Source organism: Saccopteryx leptura, chromosome 1 (assembly GCF_036850995.1).
Source record: "Saccopteryx leptura isolate mSacLep1 chromosome 1, mSacLep1_pri_phased_curated, whole genome shotgun sequence".
NCBI lineage: Eukaryota > Metazoa > Chordata > Mammalia > Chiroptera > Emballonuridae > Saccopteryx > Saccopteryx leptura.
Genome location: NC_089503.1, coordinates 140,546,262 through 140,563,956, shown reverse-complemented (window position 1 = coordinate 140,563,956; position 17,695 = coordinate 140,546,262). Strand labels below are relative to the sequence as shown.

The 17,695-nt window shown below is 40.7% G+C and overlaps 1 protein-coding gene across 12 annotated transcripts in view; it reads right to left on the bottom strand.

The window, feature by feature from the left end:
* ERBIN (erbb2 interacting protein) overlaps positions 1 to 13,875 on the bottom strand; it is a 141,777-nt gene extending 127,902 nt beyond the window's left edge. For 6 of the 12 annotated variants that reach the window (XM_066376123.1, XM_066376105.1, XM_066376132.1 and 3 more), the window contains exon 1: positions 12,971 to 13,874. The gene's annotated coding sequence lies outside the window, so the exon portion shown is untranslated. Of the gene's footprint in view, positions 1 to 12,970 lie in introns of all 12 variants that reach the window. The other 6 variants (XM_066376152.1, XM_066376177.1, XM_066376186.1 and 3 more) reach the window with 2 other exon arrangements.
* Between the last annotated feature and the right edge of the window lie 3,820 nt (positions 13,876 to 17,695).

The window sequence follows — 17,695 nt, the reverse complement described above, 5'->3', positions numbered from 1 at the left end:
CATTCTCACAGCCAGAATATGCTAAAGAAAGCAAGTGCAGTATGATTAAATAAAGCTCCAGTGGCAATAAAAAGTCCCTATCTCGCCTGACCAGGCAGTGGCGCAGTGGATAGAGCGTCGAACTGGGATGCCGAGGACACAGGTTTGAGACCCTGAGGTTGCCGGCTTGAGCAAGGGGTTACTCAAGTCTGCTGAAGGGCCACGGTCAAGGCACATATGAGAAAGCAATCAATGAACAACTAAGGTGTCACAACGAAAAACTGATAATTGATGCTTCTCATCTCTCTCTGTTTCTGTCTGTCTGTCCCTATCTATCCCTCTCTGACTCTGTCTCTGTAAAAAAAAAAGTCCCTATCTCCTTACTGAAGATTAAATTAATCAGACTGCTATCTTAATGTTGGAGGATGAGCTCAAGCAATGAAAGGATACTGAAGGGCCTGATCAATGGTGGCACAGTAGATAGAGCATTGACCTGGGATGTTGAGGCCCCAGGTTCAAAATCCCAAGCTCACAGGCTCATCCAGCTTGAGCACGGGCTCATTGACATGATCCCAAGGTCACTGGCTTGAGCAAGGGGTCTCAGCTTGGCAGCAATCAATGAACAACTAGAGTGAAGCAACTACAAGTTGATATTTCCCATCTCTCCCTTCCTGTCTGTCTGTCTCTCTCGCTAAAAAAAAAAAGAAAGGATCTAAAGGAAGAACTTTATAGCTAAAAAGATATGTAATTATGTACTTGTTAGTATGTATATTAAATTATAATATCAGAATATACAATTAATATTTTTATGATTTAATTAGAAAACAGTACCATTACTGTGCATCTAAACTTATATAACACAAAAGAGCCATGCATATCAATCTAAAAATCTATTAGCAATTTTTTTTAGAAAAAGAGAGAAAGAGAAAGAGATTGCTTCTCAATACATGCCCTGACTGGGGTTGGGATTAGGGTTGGGGTGGAGAACAACCCTAATCTTAATTAACAGACACACACACAAACATATACATATACTGTACATGCACACTGAAACATTGTACAATACATATAAGTGTTCAAAAATACACAACACACTAACACACTAAGAAGAGTATCTGGGAGAAGGGATTATGGAGACTTTTCATCATCTATAAATTTCTGTATTTGAATTTTTATAACCAGAAAAAAAAATTAAGGTAACTATTTTAGCCTTTTGCCTATCAAAAGCCTCTCACTGCTAGTACCCTATCCAACCTTCCTTGCCTACTCTAAAGTATCCCACTATTCTATAGATACCTTAAAAGACAGACTTGCTGGAAATAGTATTGATTTCAATAGTTAGGGTCAGGGAGATAAGGAGATGACTCCCTGAGTTCTGGCTTGAGAATTGCTTTCAAAAGAAAGAGTAGACAGGACACTATGTTGATATCAAGTATCTAACAAATCAAACTGTATCTACTACACACAGTCTCTGCTATTCTGCAGTTAGACCCAGAACAATTAACTAAATCTTTTGAAGTCCCCAGAGATTAACAAGGCACCCAAAGACTCTATTTGCTGCTGCCAGGATCCTTATCTTTTCCTAGAAAACAGAGTAAATCTACTCTAGTCACAAAAAGATATCCTAGTATGCCTCCTAAATCACTCCAAAATCTCCAGAGATGGGGAAGTCAAACTAACTTTTTCTAGGCTGGGTGATAGCCTTGTCAAAAAGATTCATTTTTACAGATTACAATAGGTTTCTTGCACTGGCTCTGATACAAACAAAACAACCTCCTCCCCAGCCCACCACCCCAAGTTCTACAATCACCCTAAGGCAGTGGTTCTCAAAGTGTGCGCCAGGGCGCACTGGTGCGCCCTAGAAGATTTCCAGGTGCGCTCAATGGTATCCCAGAGAAATATGTGCCTGTTGGGGACCAAAAAACCACAGGGTTTTTGGAGTTTAGATTTTTGGGGGACAGAGGTGTGGGGAATTCGCTGTAAGTTGACAGTCTGCCCAACCCCCACCTCACTTGCCTGATTAGGTTGCAAAAGGCTGTTAAATTGTGGTGCTGGATTGTTTACACTACCCCCCACTCCGTGTCACTGGAAAGACTGGAGACAAGTTTCTTCTATCTTTTGTTTGGTGTAAAGTTAAGGTGATATGTATGGTTGGGGTTTTGGACTGATGATTAAACATAAGGAATTGTCTCTTGAAGTCCTTCGGATTTCTATAAAAGAATATGTAGCAATATCTTAAAAAGCTTTGAACATTTTACTACAATTTTCAACATCTTATTTGTGAATTAGGATTTTCTACCCTCAACACAATTAAGAGTAAAAAGAGAGGAATTCTTCAATGTATTGATGAGGAAATGAGAGTTTGCTTTTCAGATATATGCCCAAACATTGAACAAATAACTAGGACACATCAGGCTCATGTTTCTCATAAACACAAGAATGAAAAAACTTAACACATTTGCACCGGGACCTGCCAAATTTACTAAATCTTACTAAGAATGTAGCTACATATATAAAAAGATGACTTCTGCCTGACCACACAGTGGCACAGTGGATAGAGTAGAGCAGGGGTCCCCAAACTGCAACCCCCTGAGGTCATTAATCCGGTCCCCACCACACTGCCAGAAGGGGCACCTATTTCATTGGTGGTCAGCAGATGCATCCTGTGCTCCTGGGGTACTGTATGTGGAGGCGCTGCAAACCACGGCGTCGCTCACATATCCCGGCTCCAGAAGCACGTCATATCACTTGTTCCGGCTAGCAGTGACAAATACGGAACCAGATATTGGCCATCTCATTAGCCAAAAGCAGGCCCATAGTTCTCATCGAAATACTGGTCAGTTTGTTGATTTAAATTTACTTGTTCTTTATTTTAAATATTGTATTTGTTCCCATTTTGTCTTTTTACTTTAAAATAAGATATGTGCAGTGTGCATAGGGATTTGTTCATAGTTTTTTTTATAGTCCGGCCCTCCAACAGTCTGAGGGACAGTGAACTGGCCCCCTGTGTAAAAAGTTTGGGGACCCTGGAGTAGAGTGTCGGACTGGGATGTGGAGGACCCAGGTTCGAGACCCCGAGGTCGCCAGCTTGAGTGCAGGCTCATCTGATTTGAGCAAAGCTAACCAGCTTAGACCCAAGGTCGCTGGCTCAAGCAAGGGGTTACTTGGTCTGCTGTAGCCCCATGGTCAAGGCACATATGAGAAAGCAATCAATGAACAAAGGTGTCGCAAGCGAAAAACTAATGATTGATGCTTCTCATCTCTCTCCATTCCTGTCTGTCTGTCCCTATCTATCCTTTCTCTGACTCTCTGTCTCTGTAAAAGAAAATAACATTTTTGTCTTTTTTTTTTAACCCCTCTTTTACAAATTCTAAATAGCATAACTCAAAAAATATAACATAAAAATGTTTTTTAATGCCAGAATAGATTTAATTTTGTCGTATTTATTTCATTTAATTACCATAAAAGCACGCTGGGACTTTATTTTTTTCTTTAATATTTGACTTTATTATTATAACATATTTCTCAGAAATTTGTATATAGTGCACCTACAATTATTTGTAGGATTTTAAATGCACCCCAACTTCAAAAAGTTTGAGAACCACTGCCCTAAGGTTTGAAATTCCAAGGACATCATTATCAGTAAGAGAGAAACAAGCTCCAAACTTTGTGATCATGCAAACAATATACATAACCTCAATATGGAAAAACACAGTTGCATCAAAATCACTGCACTGTTACTAAAATGGAGCTCCAGCATTATCTTCAAAAAGAATCCAATGCGGACCAAAAACATACTGATTCTTCCCATATACTTTTCATATAGTAACCTGGGATTACTGAGGAATGATATGTTTCACTCAAGTGTGTTTTATTATATATTTACATTTTATAATTTTATCCCTTTAGAAATACTTAGAAAATTAGCTAAAGGGACTTCTGGCTGAAAATGCCTTTCTGAACAAATGTTTATCTTATCTTCCACAACAATAGAACAGAAAAAACTAGTACAAAAAAAACTAGTTCTCATTGTCAGAGATCATTTACAATCATGAAAAGAAAAAACACTAGAATAAACCCTGTGGCACTGGATTAGAATTGGAAGTATTACTGTGAAATCACTCTGTATTTATAGATATATATAAAGATATAAATGTGAATGCATACATGTGTGCACATAAAAATATCCCTACCTCTATACACTGAGAAGGCCTGGGAGCAGTGATACCCCAATACCAATAAACACAAGAAGTAACCAGATCTTGTCTTCAAAATACCATTTTCCATTAAAAATGACTGGAACAAGTAGAAGGTAAATCTAGGCCATCATCATACTGTGCTAGATACAATGAAATGCTCAAAAAACTAACAGCTCTATTAAAAAGAAAATAAGCCAACTAGAAGTTCCCACTAACCAAATCAAGAACAATTTCATCAGAATAAATGATAACAAAGTATAATCCAGTGACTACAATATACCTATAAGTGTAGAAATGTAAATAAATGAATAAATTAAAAATCTGATGAGCAACAAAATATTTGCAGTTTCAAAGAACCTACCCTAAACATATTTAATTACAAATGAGGAAAGATTACCTTTACACAGGAGATGCCTAGCAGTTATAAACCTTAATGATAATCAATAACTACCAGCAATGGGACAACTGAAACTACCTGGAACCTAATAAGATGCAAAGAAAAGAACGCAGTATCACTTCCATGATAACCCTGGCAAAGATCTAATCACACAAATCCATATAAAAATCTAATCCAAGATCTAATTATAATATCAGAAATATGCAAATTAAGGGATATGCTACAAAATAAACTTGATCCATAATCTTCCAAAGTGTCAAGACCCTGAAAGTAAAGACAGAAACTGTTCCATATTTAAGATTAAAGATACATGACAACTAAATGTAATGCATAATTCTAAACTGGATCCCTCTGTTATAAAAGACTGGGACAATTGGTGAAATTAAATGTTAGCAATGTATTCTTCTAACTTCCTAATTTTGATGGTTAAGGTCATTAAGTAGAAGAATGTCCTTGTTTGTAGGAAATGACTTAAGTTTTGGGGGTAACAGGGCATCAGGTGGGCAACCTACTGTCAAATGGTTGAGGAACAAAAACATTCTTTGTACTGTTTCCAAATTTTCCATTTGTCATTTCTCCAAACTTTAAAATATGAAAAAAAAATTCAAAAGAATTCATAGCAGTATAAATACCTTGGATATGTATATCTACAGATAAGAATAGAAAGGAATTTTTAATACAAGTGGATTGGGGAAAATGACAACAAAACACAGCTGAGGAACCAGATATACAAAAAAAAGAATAAAGTGGGATCTCCAAAAGGAGGATAAGTTTTCTTCACAAGAAGGACTGGGAAAAGTGTGTCCTGTGCAGTCAGTCAGGTAATAAAACAGAACAGCTGCCCCGTTAAGGCCATCAACACATTTAGGAGATCTGACACTTGGGCAGTCCTGTAACTGTGAAAATGTGAGAATATTATGTCCTGATGGACAGGAAACACATGTAAGAGGACAAGCAACCCACATACCCCGAGAGAGAAACCCATTAGCTAAATATACCAAAGCCAGAAAAACAGGGACTTGCTTGGGTTGGGGAAATACACTTAAATGACTAATATGGCATAGTCTGAACTATAACATAAAACTAACCACCACAACAAAAAAATTCTAGTATTTGAAAAAAACCCAAAAGTATGATGGATATACTAAGAATAATAAGGTCAAATTGCCTATACTGTTCATAAAAGAAAAAGACAATGTAAAAAATAATAAATTCAACTCCTATCAAAAATCAAGAGTTCTTAGAAACTCTATCCAACTACCCCCCAAAAAGATAATTAAAAGGAATTGAAGACCAAATTAGTGAGCTAAAAGATTAAGCATCGAGTCTCTCCCTGAATATAACAGAAGACCAAAATAAATAAATAAACAAACAAACAAACAATAAAAAATAATAAAATGAAGTCATGAAAGCTCCATAAATCCCAATATCCACCTATTTCCCAAAGTGTGACCTTTGGGCCCTGGAAGTCTGAGACACTTTCAAGGTCTCTTCAGGTCATGGTGCAAAATAAATGGTGAGTTAAAATGCTAGCTCCTTAGTATATGTGAAAGCTGCAGCATTGAGTCACAGTAACACCACTAACTGCTCCCAGATTTCTTTTTGAATGTCACACCTTAAGAATATCTCTAATGAAGCAGTGAAAAATAATTTTATTAAATCTCAACATTTTAACATGTCTTTTTTAAAAGCTCTTGTGTAACCTGACCAGGTGGTGGTCAGTGGACAGAGTATCAACCTGGGACACTGAGGACCAAGGTTCGAAACATGGAGGTTACTGGCTTGTGTGTGGGCTCACCAGCTTGAGAGTGGAGTTGCCAACTAGAGTGTGGGATCACAGACATTGAGTAAGAGGTCACTGGTTCATAAGGGGTCACTGGTTCAGGTACAGGACCTCCACCCTGCATCGTCTAGGCACTTATGAAAAGCAATCAATGAACAACTTAACTGCCGTAACTAGGAGTTGATGTTTACCTCTCCTCCTTCCTGTCTGTCTGTCCTGTTTGTCCCTCTCCCTCTGTCTCTCTTAAAAAATAAAATAGCTCTGGCCAGTTGGCTCAGTGGTAGAGCATCGGCCTGGTGTGCAGGATTCCCGGGTTCGATCCCCAGCCAGGGCACACAGGAGAAGCGCCCATCTGCTTCTCCACCCTTCCCCCCTCTCCTTCCTCCCTGTCTCTCTCTTCCCCTCCCGCAGCCAAGGCTCCACTGGAGCAAAGTTGGCCCAGGCGCTGAGGATGGCTCCATGGTCTCTGCCTCAGGTGCTAGAATGGTTCTGGTTGCAACAGAGCAACACCCCAGATGGGCAAAGCATCGCCCCCTGGTGGGCATGCCGGGTGGATCCCGGTAGGGCACATGTGGGAGTCTATCTCCCAGTTTCCAACTTCAGAAAAATACAAAATAAATAAATAAATAAATAAAAGCTCTTGTGTAATTACTTGGAGTTATGAATTAAACTCACCTTTTTTTCATGAATACTGTTTTGATCAAGCTATGGTTATACAGACTTAGGAATTTGGCAGACTTTCTCAGAAATAAACAGCCTGTAAATTCAAGGTCAAGACACTAATATGTTTGTTAACATGTTAATATTTCAACTGGCAAGTGAAAATTTAGAATTGTGAAAAATTTGAGTTTGACAACTTCACAATATTAAAGACTCTCGTAATGAGATTAGTAGCGATATTAACAATTTTGTTTTTGTTACTGCATAATGAAATGTGTCAACATTTGGGAAAAAACCATGTAACTCAATGAACTAGTATGTATTTCTCAACCAACCAATATATGGTGCTACAAAACCATAAACAGGTAAAAGATTCAAAGTACAAGAAAAACGAGTTTCCAGATAAAAGAAATAAAAAATTCATTGATATGGTTTCAGATGTGACATTATGGCCACTCTTTATAATACTACTTGTCTGGCTGGCTTTAGCTCAGCAGTCAAGTCTGCCTCTAAAATTCTACTTGTCAAATTTCAGGTGGTATCAAAGAATACCCATAAATAGCTTAAAAGGCTATAAAAATATTCCTGCCTTTGTCAACCAATACTTGTATAATGTTGGATTTTCTTCATATATTTCAACCAAAACAACACACTACAAGATTTACTGTAGAAGTGGATATGACAACCAAGCTGTTTTCTATTCAATCACACATAAGGGTCTTTCAAAAATATCTAACAATGCCACACTTCTTGCTAAAAATTTATTTTGGAAAATAGTTATTTTTATTAAAACAGTGTTATGTCAACATGCAATCGTTTACTATTATTTTAAAATTAATTTTTATGCTTGGCCTGTGGACCTGGAATGCTGAGGTTGCTGGTCCGACACCCTGGGCTTACCCGGTTCAAGGCACATATGACAAGCAATCAATCAATGAATAACTAAAGTGAAGCCAATTATCAGTTGATACTTCTCAATCCCTATCCCTCTCTCTCCTCTCGCTGTAAAATCAATAAAATCTTTTTAAAACAATTAGTATTTTTAAATTTCTGGCCCTGCCCAGTTTGCTCAGTGGTAGAATATCAGCCTGGCATGTGGCTGTCCCAGGTTCAATTCCTGGTCAGGGCACACAGAAGCAGCACCCATTGGCTTCTCCACCCCTTCCCCTCTTGCTTCTCTCTCTTTCTCTTCCTCTCTTGCAGCCATGGCTTGATTGGAGTGAGTTGGCCCCAGGTGCGCTGAGGATGGCTGATGGCCTCAGCCTCAGGTGCTATGAGGAGCTCTGTTGCTCAGCAATGGAGCAACACCCCAGATGGGGAGAGCATCTCCCTCTAGTGGGCTTGCTGAGTGGATCCCAGTCAGGGCACATGTCGGTGTCTCTCTGCCTCCCTTCCTCTCATTGAATTAAAAAAAAATTTAATTTCTAATATGGAAAATATAATAAATAAAACCCACATAAACCCAAGCTTTAGGGTTCTCAAAAAATTGCAAGAGCATAAAGAGGTCCTAAGACCAAAAAGTTTGAGAACAGTTGCCATAGGGCTATTTAGGATAGTGTCTCCTCCTAAGGACAAATGAAATACAGGCAGTCCCTGGGTTAGGAACAAGATAGGTTTTATAGGTTTGAAAATGTTTAAGTATCAGTATGCATAGAACGGTAAAAATAAATACCATATTAAGACAAACATCTGTCTAAGCTGCATTTGATAGGGATGTGTACCCGTTCCAATTTACATACAAATCCAACTTAAGAACAAACCTACAGAACCAATCTTGTTCATAACCTGAGGACTCACTGCCTGTATTTAAGGCAGTCCCAAATGCAAGTTGTCTACCCAAAGCGAGTTGTCTAAGACTCCTCTATTTTCCAAATTTTCAGTCATCTTTTCTTTTTTCTATTTCCTCACTGTAACACCACAGATCATAACTTTATGATGCTATCCAAGTGCCTCCCTCACCCCTTCTAGCACACCCAAAAGACAGGAAGCAGCTTACTATGTACAAAATGAAATGGGCACTGAATAAGGATGGCCCTGTGAATGAAGTCCTCAGACTCTAATTATGCCCATTTTGCTTACTTAGATGTCTTTATTTTCTAGTTTTTCTACTACATTCTATACATCTAAAGACATATAGATAAATAACCGACAGATAAGTAGGTTCTTCTTTTACTGACTAAATTTTTAGATATTCTTTTCTATTGTCTTACATACTATCATTTATAAAGCCTGGCAAGGCCTTCTTCATCCAATGGTACCTGGAACAAAATCTGAAGTGACAAGAATAAAGTGATTGACAGAATTCCACTATGTTTATTTCATAAAAACAGACAAAGGCAATTTCAAAATTTTAGAAACATTGACAGAAAAGGCATGTAACTTTGAGAGGTACAGCAGAAAGTAAAGGAACAAAATGGAGATGGAAGGACAGAGATAAAAGCCTTTGTGTTTTAAGACGCCAAAAGCATAATAAAACAATAAGGTATTGGGCATTGTAGAAAGTCTTAATACAATATACATAATCTTAACCCGATCTTAACAAAGGTAATTCAGAGGATATTAAAAAAGAATTGAGGAAACAAAGCACAAATAAAAACAAAGCATATTAATAAATATCAGATTAAAACATTGGCATGTAATAAACTGCATTGGACTGCAAAAGGAATATTCAGAATTACATAGGAATAATCAAATAAATTTTATCTCCTCATATTTTGAACAGCTTTTTAAAGGTGATAAATATGGACTAAAAATGTTTGGAAAGAGGAGAAGGGCAAAATAAAGAAACATCAGCAGAACATAGAGAAAATAGGGGAAGTAAATAAAGCTAACTAAAAATAGGAAGCTAAAGGAATTAGAAAAGAAAGCTATTGAATAATAGCTAGATTTCTTCTTTAAAATTAGGAAACAAGATGGGGAGAAGGCTAAAAGGTGTACCTGAAACGTGGGTGTAGTATGGTTCAAGAGTTAGTTATGATAGGCACCAAGAAAAAAACAAAACACAAAAAGCAAACAAACAAACCAAAAAAAACAAAAACAAAACCACATGAAGTAAATCAAAGACACAGGAAAGGCAGAGGTACTGAGCTTATTTCCTTAAAAAATTCAAAAGTAGATACCAAACAGCATAATTCATGTGTACATTTTCTATGCAAAAGCAAATAATAGCATTCAAAAACAGAATAACCTATTATGAACAACTAAACACAGATACAACATATGTTGTCAGAAAAGGAAAAGAGAAAGATATCTTTAGGGCTTTTTCTTGTGTTCCCAGAAAAAATAAAGCATGTTAACAGAAATGGATGGGAAAGTCAAAATTAAACACACTTTTTAAAGAAAATCTAGAAAAGTAGCAATTAACAAAAAAACAGTACTTTGCTACCAAACACCACTAACATACTGCATTATCCCAAATACTTTTAAAACACTGCTAATCTGTAATTTCTAAACCAAAAACAACTTACTCTAAATCATGTTATATATAAGCAATAATGCCTTAATATGCACCTAATTTTCTTAAAGTTCAAGTGTGTTTATTAAAGTATGGTATTGTTTATCACCAAGAGCTCAGTATCAATATCTCTAAAGTAAGTGAATTTAAGAGATTCACAATTATATTTGTAAAATGTCTACAGTTATTATTTCCCTAGGAAAACAACATGCAATACAAACATGGTTTCCATTTTTGAACCTCTTACTCTAGAAATACATGAAGAATTTGCAACAGCTTGTTCTCAAACAACTGACTTCATAATGTAATATTTGAATCAATTAGTTGAAGGATTAAGTTTATCACTGTTGAAAACTCCTAAGTACTCTCAATAAACAGTTCTATTAAACATGCATCTTATGCAATAAAGGCGAACATTTTGGAAATACTCTAGATTTGCCAATTTAATCTAAGAAAACCCACACAATACTCAGAATATCTAAAAATTTAAAATATTTTAACTGATTATCACCCTCTTTAAACCTTTCAAACTATTGCCACATTGAAACAGTGCTTTGAAAGTATTTAACGTGACAATAGCATCAGGCCTAATATTCATTAAGTTAATTCAGTGCTAAACTAACAAATGTCTAAGTAATCCACAAAGTAAATTTTGCCATTTTGGGAGTGGGGAGGAATTAACTGGCAACTACAAAGGTGACAACCACCCTTCAAAAAGAAGTGTGTTTCTGCCTCTAAACACATTGCTCCCTCAAGAAAAAAATAAAAAACAAAATCAAGAACTGGGATTTAAGTAGTTATTTTGGGGTGTTACTATACTTTTTATATGTAAAATTTACTAATGCAAAGAAACATCTTTATAAATACTGATAATTCTCTATAAAAGACTTGCTCTATTAAGGCTTTGTTGCTCTGAGGTCAAGTATAAGCCATATAAGGAAACTGAGGTCCAATGCCATTTATTTTGTTCCGCTCTTTCAGATGCCCAAGAATAACCTCCTTCACTGCTTAACGATACGTTCCAAAATCATAAAGTGGATCAGTTATGCATTTAAATTCCTTGATAAAGCTACTCTAACTTAACAGGAATTTCTGGACGGTTCACAAACCTTACCAACAATTATTAAAAAAAAAAAAAAAAAAGATCTCCAGAGACTAAGCTTTGGGAGGAAAAACCAGAACCATGTATACTAAAAAAATAGTTTAAATTTTTTGAAATGTACTTAATAAAGTAACAAAGAGAAGTTGTGAAATAATTTGATCCTGCTCTTTAAAACCAACCTTTTCTTTTCTTTGAACTTAAGCCAACATTTTTACATTTTTCTTGGGGTAGCATGGACAAACTAAGCAATTCATACTTAAGATACAGCTACCGATAGAATCCCACATTTACTTAGTAATCATTCAAAAGCACAGTATTATCTTTCACCTCCTTTTACCACAAAGGTATGGGGAGGAAACCAAACTTTAAAGGATACCACTGTAGAAACATTTTGTGTTTGCTGTGACCAAACTAGTTTGATCTTTATAGAAAGACTGCCGATTGGTTCAGAAGTGTTTATAACTGGTGGAATGTCTCCCACGCTTCACTGCCCCACAATAGGTACCTATCACTTATTTAGGCTGAGCGGGTCACAACATTAGGACCAACACAAAAATGTAAATAGTGGACTATTCCAAAAAGCACAGCCCTTTATCACAATGTGATTCCCATGAAAATCCTTTCAACCGTTTTTACTTCCCTTCCCATACGTTCTGTTTTCAATTGCGGAGAAGTCGTAACATATCAAACCATTTATAGTGTCCGTTTTTAATTATAACTCTCTTTATCCATAACACTTACTCCTTCTTTTATCCATAACACTTACTCCTTCTTTTTTCATCCTCCTAAATCAGAAAAATCTAGCAGACTCTGCTTGCAATTAACCGAATATAAGGTTTGAATGCTTGAAAGGAACAAGTTACTGAAGAAACATATTACCCACGATAAAAAAAAAATCGACTAAGAATGGCAACTTTTTTTTTGTTCATAAAATCCAACGAAGTCCATTTATAAGGGCTGGCACTAAAACATCGCTACGTGCGATTAAACGCAAAAGCCAAATAATCAGTAACAGAATAAACAAATGTGGCAGCCATCTCACCAACAGCAAATCACTGGCTGCAGTCACCTAACTTTCTCCTAAAGCAAAAGTTCAGCAACTTAATAAATAGAAAATATATATACATTGTATGTGTTCCGGGAAACTAAAACTTCTGGACCTGGCGCCGAACAAAGGCACTCTTTCTTCGGATCGCTTACAAGTTTTCGTCCCACCGCATTCTTAGGACCTCTTCTAAAATAACCAGGTCTACTATGTAGCACCTGAAACACTATCCAGTTCGACATTGGCAAAGGAGAATTTAGGACAACTTGGGGGAACGCGAGAAACATGCAAGTATCCTGTCTGTCCTGGCCCAGGAGCTCTGTGACTTGTAGACACTTTCGTGACAATTACCTTTCGGTAGGACAGCGTCTCAGGGCAGCTCTCTCAAGGCTTCGCCAGACATGACTTCCTCCCCTTCGTTAGTACAGGCTGCAGCCGCGTTTCTCTCCGGTAAGGGCGGATGTGGAGTGGCCTCCCGCAGTCGGAAGGGCAGGCGGCCTCGGTGGGGGCTGGGAAGGGGCTGGTGTCCCAGTCTCGAGTTTTGCAGGAGTTTCCCAGCCCCAACTAGGATCTCCGCCGAGAGAAAAAAAACTTTTCACTCGTGACACCGCCCGAAATTACCGTGTGAAACTCACTTCCGGCCTTGGCGAGAAGCAGGATCCAGCTCCGTCCAGGGGAACCCGGAAAACCAGCTCCGCGCGCGGCGGGAGGGGGCGGCGGCGGGGAGCCGCGGGCCTGGCCCCCGGCGCGCTCCGCACTCCCGACGCGGCGGGACCGGCGGGCGCTGGGCGGACTCGGCCGCCTAGGCCGCCGCCTCTGTCTCCTCGCCGTCCCCAGAACCGGGCGGCGGGGTTATTGTCTCGATAGCGCCTGCCGCGCCCTCCGCCCGCGCCGCCGGCCGGGGCCGGAGCCGAGGGGCCGAGCAGGCTGACGGTGGGCCCCTCCCCGGGCCGTCCGTCGGCCGTCCGTCCTTCCGTCCGTCCCTCCCCGCCGTTCCTACTTGCCCTCGAACCCTCTCCTCCCGCTCCCGCTTTCCCGCCGCCGTCCCCTCGCTCCCGCCTCGTCCTCCTTCCCCGGCTGCGGTGGCTCCCCGGGGAGGCGCAGCGGGTGGGGGCGGGCGGCGGCTGCGTCTCCTCACGAGCTCGCGGGGCCGCGACAGGGGCCGAGGCTGCGTTCCGCGCCGCCGCGCCACATTCACTCGAGCGCGAGACTGCGAGGGGAGGGGAGAGGAGAGGAGAGGAGAGGGAGGGAGGGAGGGAGGGAGAGAAAGGAGGAAGGGGCTGGGGCGGACCGGAGTTACCGCCTCACAGGCCGCCGCGGCGCCGGCGGGCGGGGGGCGGGGGCGGGGGCGGGGGCTGCGCGCGGCGGCTCCGCGGCGGGGGCGGGGGCGGGGCGGCCTCCCGCTGGCTGCGCCCCAGCCGCTAGCAGCCCGGCTGGAGGCCGGCGCGAGCCAGTCACCTCGCGTGGGGGCGGTGCGGGCCGACGGTCGCGGGCCAGCTGCTGGGGAACCGGGACCGGGCCGGAGTGGGGGGAGAGAGCCGGCAGCGGCCGAGGCCTCGCGGGAGAGGGGCGGCATGTGAGCCCTTCTTCCCCGGGCCGGGGGAGGCCTCCCCGTTGCGCCCCAGCCGCCTAAGGTGGGGATTGCTTAGGACCCCCGCTGCCCCGCGCCCAGCCGGGGAGACAGAGAGCCCGCAGGCCTCCGCCCGCCCCGCCGCTTGAGTTTCTTTGTACGACAGTAATCGGGGCTCAGGGTTCAAGTCTCGCCCGGATTTTGAGGCTGCAAGTATCTCAGCTGCAGCACCCCGACTTCCTCCACTGGCACGCTCCGGCGGCAGGAAACCACAGCGGCAGCTCCGGCGGCTTCCCACGCCCGCCCCGCACCGAGCTGCCTCGCGCAGCGACCTCACTGGGGTCCTCGGGTCTCAGCCTCGCCCCTGCGGGGAGACAAAGCTGTCGATGGGAGGGGGAAACGGGCCGCGAAACAGCCTGGAGATAGAGCCTTTGTTAGAGGAAACGTAAGGTACACTCCAAAACGCGACGCGGGCTTCCACCGCCAGCAGTCTCGGTGGTCCTCAGCATTCCGCCTGGCGGGGCTTGCGTTTATTGCAGAGACAGACTCTGACGCTTTCTGTCAACACATATGGCAGAAAACGCCTCCACCATAACATTGCACAGTTTTTGCAGTCACTGCTTTAAATATGCTAACAGACGAGACGGCCTTGTTTTACCCGGAGGAAGGACGTAGTAGATACGGAACAAACCATTCCCCGCCCCCAATCTCTGCTGTACTTAACCGTGTATCGTGATGGTAATTACTCTCTGTGTCCCTGAAGTCACTGCTTCAGTTCTTCCGTCTCTGTTCCAGAGATAATTATTTATTACCAAGTTTGAATAAAGAGCTGTATGCTCTACAGATGATTTTTGGCTTGCATCCAAAGGAAGGAATTCATCAAGTCCATCAGACTTATTTACTAAAGTGAGTTGTGCGGTACAAACACTTGAAATAACTCGAGACATTGTTAGGGATGGAAACATTTTAAACACTTCCAGAACTGCCGGAGTTAAATAAAACACAGGTAGTTCCTTCTCATAGAGCACAGGTTAAAGGTTCACAGATAGTACCAGTGTTCAGGCTTATTCAATGCTGAACTGACGTAAGAGCTTTAAACTAGAAGCTAGGCAATAAAACGAACCAATTATGCCAGTTAACACCAAGCTAGTTATCCATTTTATGTGACTATGAATCTCAAGCATTGTATAAATTCAAAAATTAGATAAAAATAATGTGTTTTTAGTCGGCACAAGAAAGATTTCCTACTCCACTTTCATCAACTGGTTTGAGTCTGACCAGACTCAGTGATGGAGATCTAAATTGAAAGATCACTGTCCTGAACCATCCCGTACTAGCTCTGGCAGGATTCAGAAGTTCTGGTGCTGTATTTAGCCTCAAGTTGATTCAAGACCCCTTTAAATGTGGCATCACAGATTCAAGTAAAACTACCCCCCCACTACCCACACACACACACACACACACACACACACACACACACAACCTAAATAAATAGGACCAGACCAGCCCCTAGACTAGGACCTGTTTTTAAAGTTAAACCCGAATGGAGGACCAATCTGGCTGATTATTAGTTAGGCTAGAAAAGTCCTATAACCAAAAACTTCCCCTCCAACTGATGTGATAATTTGCCACTAGAGTTTAATCTCTTTCAGTATATTTCTCTAGCACAAAGCCATAATCCTGGGAAAGGTAATATTTTAAGCCTTATTAGTTATTTATACCTAATTCATCAGATTGTTTCCCCAAAGCAGCTTTTGATGGAAGGGAATACAGAGATAGCATATGCTGATGCTAAGTAGGTGGGACAGAAAAATGTGCTTTAACTTTGGCAGACAATATAGAGTACAGATGTCCAGACAAAGTGTTCCCATTTGCTACTTACACTGTAAGAAAGAGCCCCAAAACACTGGCCATTCAAGGATAGAAGATAGGATACACGTACCTGTTAATCTATTTGACAAATACTTTTTTAAAAAATCCTTTGTAAGTATCTTCAGCAGGAATTCTGCATCTGTGCTCATACAAAATGGTGACATAGCCACATGATCAGGGTATTCAATAATCCGAAGTAATGATTCATTTTTGTTATTCATCACTGAGTACTTAGTTCTAATTCACACGAATAGCACATACAGATACTGTATAGCCAAATCTTCCACTTGTTCTTCTTAATTTTTCCATTGACTTGAGAGGGAAAGAGAGAGAGAGCATCAACTCGTCATTCCACTTAGTTATTCCATTTAATTGTGCACTCATTGATTGCTTCTTCTACTTGCCCTGACTGAGGATCTAACCTGTGATCTCCGTGTGCTAGAATGATGCTTTATCAACTGAGCCACTCAGCCAGGGCCCACTTGTTCTTTTTTTTACAAGGCATTTCTTTTCTGTTCTGTGCTTTACAGATTATTTTCTTTGAAAATCCTCACACAGCTGAACTAAGATGGACTTAACGGTTTCAGTTATTAAAAGGAGAACTAAAACTCTACCTTAAACAGGGCTGGCTAACTGTACTGCTATAATAATAAACTGAACTCCAGGACCACCTTAGAGAGTAAGCTAATAAATATTTGTTGATAGTATAGCTAGATCTGTCCCATTGGAATTCTCTAAATCAGTGGTCCCCAACCCCCGGGCTGCGAACCAGTACCGGTCTGTGGGCCATTTGGTACCGGTCTGCAGAGAAAGAATAAATAACTTACATTATTTCCATTTTATTTATATTTAAGTCTGATCGATGTTTTATTTTTTTTTAAAATGACCAGATTCCCTCTGTTACATCCGTCTAAGACTCACTCTTGACGCTTGTCTCGTAAGTTCGACAAGTATATTTAAAAATACCACAGTTTTATGCCAGTTGCATAATTTTATTTTGTGCATTTATCTGTCCCACCCTAAAGGCCGGTCCATGAAAATATCTTCTGACATTAATGGGTCCATGGCCCAAAAATGGTTGGGAACCACTGCTCTAAATAGTTCTCTGTGGAAGGCAGGGAATTCTTTCTTTGGTATTCCCCTTCCAAACAACTGGGTTCAGGAGAGGAATTACTGTCCTCTATAGATAAGCCACATATCTGAAAGAAAGCCTCAAGGCCTTACTCATTTCAGGGAATGAATGCACACAGCATCCATCAGGGGGAAAAAAAAGCTTCTCAGCGGAGAGCCTATCCACTGCTTTAAAAAGGGTCCTCCTGTCATTTTCCTCTGCCAGCCAAGCAGCTGCGCAAAAGCAACGTGAGGACCAAGTTAGCAGAGGGTTTAGAATGATCATTCTTCTTTTCTTCCTTTCCTAACACCTAGCAAAGAACTCGTTACCTAAAACCAAAGTTTTTTGTTCTGTTTTGGTTTTTAATTATTATTATTATCATTATTTTTTTTTTAGAGAGAGAAAGGAAAACAGACAGAAACATTGATGTGTTTCTGTATGTGCCCTGATCAGGAATGGAACTGAGAACTTCTGTGCATTAGGCGATGCTCTAACCAACTGAGCTATCTGGCCAGGGCAAAAC